Source organism: Filicampus tigris, chromosome 18 (genome assembly GCF_054856515.1).
Source record: "Filicampus tigris isolate MCC_2025a chromosome 18, RoL_Ftig_1.0, whole genome shotgun sequence".
NCBI classification, from domain to species: Eukaryota; Metazoa; Chordata; class Actinopteri; order Syngnathiformes; family Syngnathidae; genus Filicampus; species Filicampus tigris.
Window position 1 is genome coordinate 14,727,702 of NC_141234.1, and position 13,188 is coordinate 14,740,889.

The 13,188-nt window shown below is 38.5% G+C and overlaps 1 pseudogene across 1 annotated transcript; it reads right to left on the reverse strand.

The window, feature by feature from the left end:
- Positions 1–2,608: 2,608 nt before the first annotated feature.
- On the reverse strand, positions 2,609–6,270 carry LOC147132682 (uncharacterized; annotated as a pseudogene). The gene is made up of 2 exons (XR_015082003.1): positions 5,955–6,270; positions 2,609–4,120 (listed from the first exon to the last, which is right to left on the reverse strand). The product of XR_015082003.1 is annotated as an uncharacterized LOC147132682 (transcript).
- Positions 6,271–13,188: the final 6,918 nt, after the last annotated feature.

Consider the following 13,188-nt stretch of genomic DNA (forward strand, 5'->3'; position numbering starts at 1 on the left):
GCCTTCACTGACACAGGGATTGATTACTTTGATACCAAAACCAAAAAAAGATAATAATTTCATTGATAACTGGAGGCCCATTTCTTTATTGAATAACGACTATAAAGTGCTCGCTTCCATAATAGCTAAGAGAGTCAAAGGTGTACTCGACCCAATTATTGATGAGGTTCAATCTGGGTTCATGAGTAAAAGGCATATTTCTAATAATATTAGGCTCATTCTAGATCTTGTTGATTATTCATTCCTCTGCTCTGATAATAGTTACCTTTTTATTTTTGGCCATCTATAAGGCGTTTGACACGGTGGAACATGAGTTCATTTTTCGCTACATGGAAAAAATTGGATTTGGTGAATTTTTCTGTAAAGCTGTCAAAACTATGTACACCAATGGTAACAGTTCTATCAGAATGAGAAATGGTACCTCCCCAAGATTTGCCCTAAATCGTGGAATACGTCAAGGCTGTCCGGCCTCGCCATATCTATTTATTTTGTGTACTCAACTCCTCACCTGTCATATGAAGAAAAGTGCTATTCAAGGGATATCTATTACAGGCAGAGAAATCTTAATTAGTCAGCTCGCGGATGACACTACCTTATTCCTGAAGATTTCCAGCCAAGTCTCGGTTGCCATTAAAACAGTAGCACTATTCTCAGCTGCTTCTGGACTTTACCTGAATTTGAACAAATGTGAACTATTTCCTATTCATGATTGTACTGAAACAACCCTACATCGATTTGGAACTTTATTCCTAATTATATATTTGCTCAAATTGGAAGTCTTAACTTTATACTTTTATGTGACTATAAAATAGAAAAAAATCCCTTGGATTTATCCAATTTCCACAAACAAATGCTTTTAGCTTAGTCTTTAGTGTATAAACATAAATTTTCCCCCCATAGATGCTTTATCTGGAATAACCATTATATCCTATATAAGAATAGATCGTTATTTTTTCCGAATTGGTTTAGTAATAAAATAATTCTGGTAGGTCAATTGCTTAATGATGAAGGTTTTCTTTTGAATTATACAGAATTTCTTGACAGATTTAACCTACCTGTTAGTCCAAAGGAATTTGCTACGGTCATGGGCGCTATTCCTTCCGGAATTTTGGTTCTCTGGAAAGGGGAACAAAGTACAGCATGTTTGCCAAGTCTGGACCCTAAGAAGACTTCTATAGACAAGATCTGTCTAACGATATCAGTTAGAGGTAACAATTGTAATATACTTTCATTATTTCAAAAAGATATAGCTACAACACATAATGTTATTTCTTACTGGTCTGGTTTTGGTAATAATTTACTTAAAATCTGGTCTCTTCCATATACATTTCTACTGACAAATAAAGTAAGGGAAATCTCTTTTAAAATTATACACAGGTACTATCCCACCAAGCATTATCTTCTTAAGTTCAAGAAAGACATTTGTGTTGATTGTTTATTTTGTAAAATGTCTCCTGAAACCTTAATTCACCTTTTCTGGCAATGTCCATATACCATCAAGTTTTGGAAAGATATATCTAGATTCACCATTGATAATATTGACTCTGATTTTGTTCTTTGTTGGAAAAATGTACTGTTTGGTTTCTTCAATAATGATGGTAAAACAGATAAACAAATATGTATTATTCATTATAAATTTGATAATTATTCTAGCAAAATTCCATACCCACAAATCAAAATTTAGTCACTCAAAACCTGTATTCATAATTTTCGAGGCAGCAACCATACAGTATATAAATTATATTCTTGATTATAAAAATATGAAAGCCATTAAGACTGTTGCTTTATGTTATTCATTTAGAATTTTTGTTTAAAATCCGCCTGGCTCCTCTTTTTTCTTTTATCTGCGTGTTATGTCTGTATTAATAACTGTGTTTGGTTTGTTAATGTTAATAAAGTTTTTTTTTTTTTTAACGCGTAGGCTGTGGGAGTTCTACTGTAGTTAAACAGCATTCTCGTGTGGTTGACCGCTGCATTACATCAGCAGGCGCTGCTCATCAAAGCGCAGTAACACCGTGTACATTACAATCTATTATCTGGGTAGGCACACAGCAGTGAGAGCTCGATGTGCTGTCGTCTCATCTCTTCTTCACCAATACACGCAACCATACACATAAAAATAATCCCCCATCCTACCTCAAAACGTTGACTATTGATAGAAATTCTCGGCTTCAAAAGAAAAGAAAAAAAACGGCTTCAACACAATGCCGCATGACTTTTAAAGGGCGATGCTTTCTGAGATTTTACCAGAAATACGTCACACCACTCCATTGCCCGGCCTACCCGTCTGGTAATGGTTTGCCCCAGCAGCATGAGGGTGGGGCGGTGGACGTGAAGTCTCGCAAAAGTGGACCTCTGAAATAGTTAGCCGTCAAAAATCAGTGAATGATGTGATGTAGGATGGAGTCATCGTTAAAAGTGTATTTGAAAGTTCATGCTCATATTTCCTTTGAAGTGGAATAAAGCAATGGACGATATTTGCTTGTTTGGTTTAATCATTGAATATTTCATTTAATATTATGCAAACTAGAATCATATGTTCAATTTCCTTAACTTTTCCAGGATGACTGGACAAATCCTGATTTCACAATCACTGTCCAGTGAGAAATTATCACGTAAAAAAAAAGATAAAAAGCCTTTGACTAACAAAAAGAATTAATGCATGTAAACAAAACAAAAAAGATCATATAGAACACACACATCCCTAAAACAACATTTATCAAGCAAACAATTTAGAAGAACAAAAATATATGAAAATAGAAACAATATAAAAGGAACTCGGGTTACACTGAATAGCTTCAACAAACCTAAAGTCAATATAAACAGCCTATTTCATTAACAAAAAAAGATTCAGTTTGATTATTTGTATTGAATGCAGAATTGTATGTACACTTTCGCACCTTCCGATCCAAAGTCGAAGTTTCTTCACAGTCCACGTAATCAATCAAGAAGTTACTTCGTTACTTAGTAGATGCAGAGACAATGATGAAATAAAAGATGTTACATTGAATAAAACAATGCAGATTTTGTAGATAATTATCACGTTAAATACTTTAACTGTTAAACATTAACATTTTCATTTTAGACTTCTTTATTATTGCAGTTGTCACAAGCACACTTGTGTCTCTTGACAGAAACCTTCCATGAGAAGCATTGGCCACAAATTGAGCATGAAAAAGGTTTCTCACCAGTGTGGGTTCTGGTGTGCCCTATCAAGCTTCCCTACTGAGAAAATGTTTGGCCACAAACGGAGCATGCAAAAGGTTTCTCACCAGTGTGCGTTCTTGTGTGACGTCTTAAGTGTTCCTTCTGAGAGAATGTTTGGCCACAATCTGAACAGGCAATGGGTTTCTAACCAGTGTGTGTTATTAGGTGTATTTTTAAGATCAATTTATGAGAGAACATTTGTCCACAATGTGAACATGCAAAAGGTTTCTCACCAGTGTGTGTTCTGGTGTGACTTATTAAGTGTCCCTTCTGATTAAATCTTTGTCCACAAACTGAACAGCCAAAAGGTTTCTCACCAGTGTGTGTTCTGGTGTGACTTATTAAGCTTCCCTTCTGAGAGAATATTTTGCCACAAACTGAGCAGGAAAAAGGTTTCTCTTCAGAGTATATTCTCATGTGTTCTAAACGTCTCTTGAAAGAATACGTTTTCCCACACTTAAAATATTTCCAGTATTTTTTGTCATTGTTACACGTCGTATCACCTTCACATTCTTCATCATCATCACCATCACCATTAATGACGTCTTATCACTATCAGATGGTGGAGGTCGGAGGCCGTCTCCTTGTGATCCTCCCCAGTGGTCCTCAACACCTTCTGTTGTCACGTGTTGACATGAGCTGCTGCTTGGAGGCTCCGCCCCTCTGCTCACCTCACTTTGACCTTCATCTTTACTCTTCAAAGATACAGGAGTCGATGGCAACTTGCAGATATCCTGGTCCTCCTCGTCTTTGATGTGGGGGGTCTCTTCTTCCTCCTCTTTTATGCAGGGAGGCTCTCGCTCCTCCTCCTGTTTTACATAAGGGGACTGCTGCTCCTGTTCCTCCTTAAAGTGTGGGAACTCTTCGTCCTCCTCTTCCTCTTTAATATGAGGATAAACATATTCACGGATGTCTGCAAGACCCAAAAAGACAAACGCACATGACATTAGAGTTCATATTTATAATGAAGATTATTATGAGAGCCAGATACGTTAAGATTACGAAGGATTTCTCGGTATTTGCAAATTCACCTACTGGTACAACTTTTTGAGTGGTGACCCCGTCAAAAGTGGCACTGGCCTCGTATATACATGAGCCCTTTAAGAAATGATTAGCACGACTGCATCTATGACGGTGTACTAACTTCACTAACATTTAAGCACAGCAAAAGCAAAAGTTAATACGAAAGCTTCAAAGAATACATCACCCAATCATCCATTTTCTGAACCGTCAAGGCACAAATGCCTTCTAAATAACACATGATCGGAGCCTTTGTAGGCTTTTATTTTGAAGCGCTTGCAGGCAGGGCTGCCCTCAACTACTAACCATCAAATATTTGTTTATTTATTTAAACGTCACTTGTAGAAAATGTGCACAGAGGTGTACTAGATCAATGGCTGCATTTATATCTTCATATAAGCATCATGTATACGTGTCAATGTATGTACATAATTATTCACAATATGTTTTTACATTAGATGCCATATTCTTGACCTATTTGGCTGAATTTCATGTCATCCATTGTTGATGTTGACAATACATTTGCACCGTTACGGTTAAGCAAATATGTTCATTTAATTGATAATGACTCAACATAATGTTGCTTGTGTGTGTGTGTGCATGCGTATTCTACTCTTCTCTAATCCACTCCAGCGAGTCGAATGCCTTGAGAAATTGTGAACAAAATTCTCTACTTTTTAAGGGTTTTTTTTTCTTCTTTTTTTTAAAATGCCGCTATTTTTTAAATAATGGTATCGGGCAGTGGCGGCACGGTGGTCGACTGGTTAGCACGTTCACCTCACAGTTCAGAGGTCGTGCGTTCGATCCCGGCCCCGGCCTCCCTGTGTGGAGTTTGCATGTTCTCCCCATGTCTGGGTGGGTTTTCTCCGGGTACTCCGGTTTCCTCCCACATTCCAAAAAACATGCTTGGTAAATTGATCGGACACTCTAAATTTCCCCTAGGTGTGATTATGAGTGCGGATGTTTGTCTCTGTGTGCCCTGCGATTGGCTGGCAACCAATTCAGGGTGTCCCCCGCCTACTGCCCGAAGACAGCTGGGATAGGCTCCGGCACGCCCCGCGACCCTTGTGAGGACAAGCGGTATAGATAATAGACGGATGGGTATCGGGCAGTTTTTGACGCTGAAAAATCGGGGTATGGTACTGGTATCCCGTGGCAACACTAATCACGATATAAGTACTTCATATTGGTCGATATTAATTTTTACTGAATTGTTGTTGGTTCTTTTTTGTCCTTTAATTTTTAACTATTGAACCCAGGGGAAAAAAAAAATTGGTAATTTTATTTTAACATCTAATACTTTATATTAAGACTTCAAGAAGTCACCAGAACTATGAAAAAAGTCAAATAAACTGGTCTATATGAAGACAAAGTAAAGTCCTTCTTAAACAATGTGCTTTGTCTAGGTCAGCCATTTCGACCCCGTTTCCAAGGAAAATAAAGCACTGGGAGCCGCAAACACCTTTTGACATTAACCTCCAAAAAACGCCACCTTTTTTTAGTTCCAAGGTACTGCTTCGTTCAAGTTGTATAATACCTTTTATTGCTTTTGCACACTCACGTCCACATATTACTAAAAATCCAGAAAGGCGGACTGGTTGGGCCGTCACATAGGCGATATGCCCAGCTCTGCATAATAGTATTTAAAAAGTAATAAATAAAGTAGATAAATGTACATCAATGTGAATGTGAATTCAATTGGACAGAATGTTGACAGAAAAACGCACATTTTATCACTGCTCTCCATTGTAAATCCTTCGCCCGTCCTGCTAGCATGACTGTGTCAACAAAGACACGCGGGAATCAGTGAAGTGACGTCCGGAGTTCTATAACGGGAACTTTCTCGGCGTCAGAATTGGTTGAAAATTGTCACAGTCTATCATACAAGTGTGTGATTTGATTGTGGATCCCGCAATGATTGACTGATAAATGAACAAACAGCAGAACAATGTGGAATTGAAGGCCCTCCGATCACTTTGACTATTAAAAAAATGATTTATTTCTGCTTGTGGTGCGAAATATGTACAGAAATGGGATCAAGTCACACATGATTTCGATGTTAATAATGTAATATGCATACACTGCTCAGATAAAAGTCTCACCATTAAAAGTAAACACGGGAATGTTGTAAAAGTGCTTGTCAATACACGATCGGTGACCCCTGCACAATGTGAGTCACGCACACGCAAGGTCGGCCAACTGCAGCAACGACACTATGTCAAAATAAATACGGAACGCCAACACAATCTGCGGGGCACATTTGTAAAAAGAGTAATTATAAAAGAAACACACATACAATCTACAATGTACCCTTACGTCTAATATATTTTCATTATGCTTAAAAACTAAGTTCTATTAAAAGAGTACACGAAAGAAATTATGGTTGGAATTAGACCAAAATACCAACCCGAGAAAGGTAGGGAAAAACATTTTAACATGCTAAATGAAATCCATCCTTGTAATGATGTTCTGAGACAAAGTTAAGAGCAAACTAACTGTGCTTTTTCTAAAGTAATAAAACCAAAGCAAGCAAATCAAGTCAAATGCGCCCGCTACAGTAAAAGAACAGAAACATGCAGAGCGTGTCATAATCAGAGACCTACAGAAGCAAGCATATGGAAAGGAAATCAAACAGTTAAAGAAAGGAAATCAACTAACAAAAGGCAACAAACTCTACCAGCTGGATGTTTACATCGACACGGAGGATATTGTGAAGGTGGGAGGGAGACTCCAACACTCGTCTCTCTGCGACTCCCTGAAACATCCCATGGTCATTCCTAAAGAACATCACGTCACTCAGCTGATAATAGCGCACAGTCATAAAAAGATCAAACACCAAAGGCAAAGGTTTTGCAGCCAACGAAATAAGATCCAGTGGTTACTGGATACCAAGTATAAGTAGAGCCGTATCCTCATTCATTCGCCAGTGCATCACCTGTCACAGACTTAGGGGACAACCAGAAGGACAGCGAATGAGTGACTTACCAAAAGAACGGACCGAAGCCTCTCCTCCCTTTACATATTGTGGGATGGACTGCTTTGGCCCTTTTGTCACGACAGAAGGAAGAAAACAGCACAAACACTACGGCCTGATACTCACCTGTTTTTGCTCACAGGCTATTCATCTGGAGATGCTCGAGGACATGTCCACTGACTCTTTCATAAACAGCTTCAGATGCTTCATCTCCATCAGAGGGGCTGTCTGGCAAATCCAGTGCGACCAAGGCACCAATTTTGTTGGTGCCAAAAATGAATTCAAGGCTGCTCTGCAAGAGCTCAATGTTGACAGACTGAGCACATTTATGTCTCAAAGGCAGTGTGACTTTGTAATGAATGCGCTCCACTCATCTCATGCAGGTGGTGTGTGGTAGCGTCAGATTAAAACCGTCAGAACTGTCCTCAGCTCCACACTGTCACTGGCCCACAGTAGACTCAATGATTCTGCACTATGAACCCTGCTGTATGAAGTTATGGCCATAGTCAATAGCAGACCCCTCACTGTGGATACCCTTCACAGTCCTGAAAGCCTAGAACCGTTGACACCGAACCACCTCATACAAATGAAGACTAACCCAGCACTGCCTCCGCCTGGCAGCTTCCCAAGAGAAGATCTGTATGGAGCCAAGAGATGGCGGCGGGTTCAACATCAACCGGAGCAGTTCTGGAGCCGCTGGAAGCTGGAATACCTGCGCAGCATCACCACGAGACAGAAGTGGCATGAATTGAAGAGAAACCGGCAAATAGGTGATATTGTGATGGACATTGATGATCTGTCACCCAGAGGTGAGTGGAAACTGGCGAGGGTGATAGAGACTGTTGAAGGAAAAGATGGACTTGAGAGAAAAGTGAAGCTCTCGGTAGGAGACAAGAGACTGAATAAGAAGGGAGAACGTTTGAGTAAACTTTCTGTGTTAGAGCGACCGGTACAGAAGTTAGTTCTCTTGTTGGAGGCTTCTTGAGTCTAAAACATGTTATTTCGAGTTCAAGGTCATTTTTGTTATAAAAATTATTCGTAATTTACAGAAGACTCTTAATTTGGTGGAGTGTAAATGACCTAATTTCAAAATTATTTTTGCTATTGGCATTTTGCATATATTATTATTAGTAGTAATGTTCTAAGCTAAATTACTGCATTATTTTCTTTATTCTGTATAATTACATGTTCATATTCATTACGTGACTTTTATTGTGAAAGTTCGCAATGGTAATCGGAAGAAGACGCACGAACCAAGTGAAAACCGCCGTTTGTCTGTTTAGTTTTGTTTTAGCACCCGCCGAAGCGGCACAATCTCTTACGATGGTTGGAAGCTATTGTAAATGAAAAGTTTTTTTAAATAAAAGCAGAAAACCATCAGTTGAAGACTTGACCATCTATCGGTTGGGATGCTACATGGACAGTGTTTTTCACAGGACAGTGAAGATATGTCACCTCATATGAAACCACAATTTGGCTCTTTTCATCAAAAAACGGGTGTAAGAAATCTGAAATGTAAAAGAGGAGTGTGACTCACCAAATTTATTTTTTCCATGGATATTTCTGTAGCACGTCCGCCTCACAGTTCAGAGGCCCTGGGTTCGATCCCGGCCCTGGCCTCCCTGTGTGGAGTTTGCATGTTCTCCCCGTGCCTGCGTGGGTTTTCTCCAGGTACTCCGGTTTCCTCCCACATTCCAAAAACATGCATGGTAAGTTGATTGGACTCTCTAAATTGCCCCTAGGTGTGATTGTGAGTGCGGATGTTTGTCTCTGTGTGCCCTGCGATTGGCTGGCAACCAATTCAGGGTGTCCCCTGCCTATTGCCCGAAGACAGCTGGGATAGGCTCCAGCACGCCCCGCGACCCTCGTGAGGATAAGCGGTATCGATAATGGACATTTCTGGCTGCTTTCGACTGACTCAAGCAGTCTTCTGTCATTTTGCGCAGCCAGAGAGAAGTCCTTACATGACAGGTGGAGTGATTGCCGCTTGTTCTGAGATTGACGCTTTATCTGATCTAGGATCTGTCATGTGTAGTACCGAGTGTCTCCATTACGAGCGCCATCATGTGCTATCACTGTTTAAGAACCAGCAATGTATGTTCGAGCAAGTATACAAGTAAAAGACATTGAGCTGCCAACCCGTCTGTGTCCGTCGTTATTGACAATCGATCGCCATCCAAAGCTTTATTAAAAGCATCTTATATTACAGGATCGGTAGATTTGCAGTTGCAGTGCTTGAGCACCCCGAAAAACGAGCTGGTTAGCCTATTGTTCAATCAACTCCAAATAAAACCAAACAATTTGGAACAAAGATGCCTGATTAAGATTGTGTAAGAAAGAACTCAACCTGAGCAAAATGTCATGTTGAGCTTAGCCAAAATTTTAAAGGTCAGGGTGCAAACATTGAAAACTTTTCTGTAGCCCCCTAGAACCCCCTTTACAATGCATGACTGTCATTAAAATGTGATTAGGTCATTGGTAGACAGCAGTTTAATCACTAAATACAATTCAGAATGTGTTGTCTGCTGTTTGAATCTCGCGCCCCCTCATTTTCGTCTTTTTCCGGAGATGTGACGTCACAGTAGCCGGAGTGACTACTAATCATTAACAGTCTGATAACGCCCCCTTCTGTCGGCTCGTGTGTTTCAAAATCCTCTCATTCCAAAACATCGCTCGCCATTGAATGTGCTGTTTGTAGCGCATGGAAATTGTACAGTCTATGGTGTAGCGAGCGGTTTAGCTATATCTACGTCACTTCCGGTGGCTGGAGCCACGATTCCTCCAGCTTCCATGAGGTTCGGAAACACTCGGAATGAGTCAGTAAAACCTATTTTCTAATCGATCTGTGGTTGACAACTTGCAGGAAGTGACATGTATGTATGATAAAACCTATTACCAATGAGAATATGAATTTTAACAGACTCTGAAAAATGTTTGCACCCTGACCTTTAATCAAGAAATAATGAAATGTGCCATGAAGTAATCTTTTTACTGCTTTTAAAAATGATTTCAATATATTAGTATTTTTATTTCAACATTTACCACTTTCAAAAATGTATTCATTTTAACATCTATGAAATTATTTCCATTCGCTTTTTAAAATATTTAATTATAGGTCAGTATTTATTTCAATATTGTTTCAGTACGTTTAAAAAATATCTCGCCCTTTATTTCAATATTTATAATTCTAACAATATTTATTAAAATACTTCATTATCTCAAATGTCCAGTTTAAGTACCATTATTATATTTAATTATTCAACATTTATTCAAATATTTCATTGTTTATTTAAACATATATTCAAAAAATTTAGTTTTTTTGAATGTAAGTATTTTTTGTATATTTCAGTATTTTTTCTATTATCATCCTCATTTAGTTCGCCACTCTTTCATTCTACCTTCAATTTACTTCATTTATTTACCTCTTTCAATGTTAATTTAATATTAATGCAATTATTTCAATTTGCCAATAGAAAACACTTATTAAAATGTTTATATATCTCAATACTCTTCAACATTGTTTCAACATGTTAAAATCCAACTGTTTATTTAAATATTTATTCAGTATGTATAAATACATATTTATTGAAATACATCACTATTTTAAATTTCCACTCTATTTTAAAATTTTGTCCATTATTTCAACATTTAACATATTCCATTATTTAGATATGTATCCGTTTTTTTAATATTTGACTATGTATTTATTTGTTTCAATATTTATTCACTTAAAATATTTTTTTTACTTTAACCATCTGCTTATTTTGATATCTCAATTTTAGACTTATTCAGCTATTTCACTGTTTCACATTTCAGTATTGCGTGTTGAATCATTTCAATATCTTTTGAAATATTCCAACATTTATGAAATTTTTTCACCTTTCGTTGAAATATTTCACAATTTTTTTTCAATCTTCATTGGTTGTCTTTATTTTAAATCCTTTTCAATCCAAGTTTCATTCATTTTAGTATTTATTTCGTCTTATTTAAATTGTCAACATCTTTATTTTGACATGCATGTAATGATTTCAAGCTTGACTTCCCCCCCCATTTCTTGGTCTGGATCTTCTAGAAGAGCTTCAAGCCTGCTGTGTCGTCATCCGTCTTGTGTGTGGCTTGCGAAGTGGAGGGATTGCTGGAAGTTGGGGGAAGTCGTAGGCTCCCTCTCGTCACAAGATTTTGTGCGGAGAAGGTTTGCAAACTTGGACCGCCACTTGTCATCAGCCACAGATACGTGTTTGAATACATGTGGAAATAGTTACACATTTAAATTCAAATCAATAGCTAAATAAACATTGAAATAAAGTGTGAAATGCACTTTGTGCAAGCTGCGCAGCAGTGTTCAGAGGTTTCTACTCCAACATGTCAGCTTAAAGTGATTTGATGGTAAAATTGTTGTTTGCTTTTAAGGTTTTTGAGCTGTTTTCAACCAAACTTTGATGGGCAATTCTATGAGGCGATTTGAATGAAAAGCTCCCATATTTGCTTTGTGATTAGTTGCTTGAAAAACTCATTCTTTGAGTGTATATATCTCTCTGCTGATGCGCTGTGTGTTACTGCTTCCATAAGTCTTCTCTACAAACTCCCACAATTGATCATACAACTTCAAAATAAAATGAAAATCAATAAAATCAAAAACTTCCAGGGTTTTAGATTTCACGACTCAAATTGTTTGGTACACCATGTTTTACAACCATTACTGCTACAATACATTCAAGGCTCTTATTGACATTCCTATATATTTAACTTTTTATCTAGATGAACTTGAATCTATTTTTTGTGTTTATTAAAATATTAAACACATTTACATAATGGTGAAATCGGGCACATTGACACCCTAGAATAAAGGCCCATACTTAAAATAAGGCCAACTTGAATGCCATTCATGACAGTAACAATTAGCTTATTTACTATAGTAAAATGTAGAATAAAAGCTAATAAGTTCCACTGAAAACAACGTTTGGAACATGTTTATGCACAGAGATGAGACACACCCGCGTTGATTTCTTATTAAACTGAAGTGAGAATGCTCACAAACCAAATTTGAACAATTCTGACATGGAAGTGACATTTATTTACGCTTTGGCTGGGATCCGAACTCCTGCCTCCAAAAGACAACGCTCCTCTCGCGAGTCACTCGTTTATCATGGCGGTTCAGGCAGTGGCGGAGCTAGACTTTAATTGTTGCAAATGCCATTCATCTTTTTGCCCTCATTTCACATGAATTGATGGGCACTTAAATTATTTACCGTTACTCATTGTGCATTTATATGCCGAAAGATAAGCGGAAGAGGGACAGAGCGAACCTCTTGATGGATGCTATCCAACGGATGGATGAAAGAAACCAGGAGGCCACGAAGGCCATGTTCATGGAGGAAATGGAGCTGAGCAGGCAGGAGCTCCACATGCTTGAAGAGACCAGAAGGCAGGCGCTCCACATCTTCCAAGAGGCAGAAGGCAGGAGCTCCGGAGTTTGGAGGAAAACCACAGACTGGAGCGTGAGATGAGTCGAGAGAGCAGAAGGCAAGACAGGGACTTCCAATTGGGCTTTCTGCCACTAATTTGCAAACTGGTGGGCAAAATTGGCCAGAAGCAATAATTTCTTCTTTTATTTTCAAATCACTCCTTTGTCGTTGTACAGGAATAAAAAGTTGAATTGCACAATGCATTCTTTTTAAAAAAAATGAAAAACAGGTTATGCAAACACAAAGTATATCAAATCCTTCCTCCTGCTGCCTTCAAAAACTCCATAATAGTTGCACAGGCATGCAACCCCTCAGCTTCCACGATGTTTGTCATGCTGCGTGTTCGTTACCGCCACTTGCTGGACAGGAGGGGTAGTACATGACTCCCCTCCCCTACTGGCTTTCGTCATCAGTCCAATTTGAATAAACTGCCTCTCCCACTGTTGCTCTGTGTAAACGCAAACTGGTAGGCCACACACAAGTTCTTACTACCAGGGACTCCCACTACCAGGAACTCTAAGT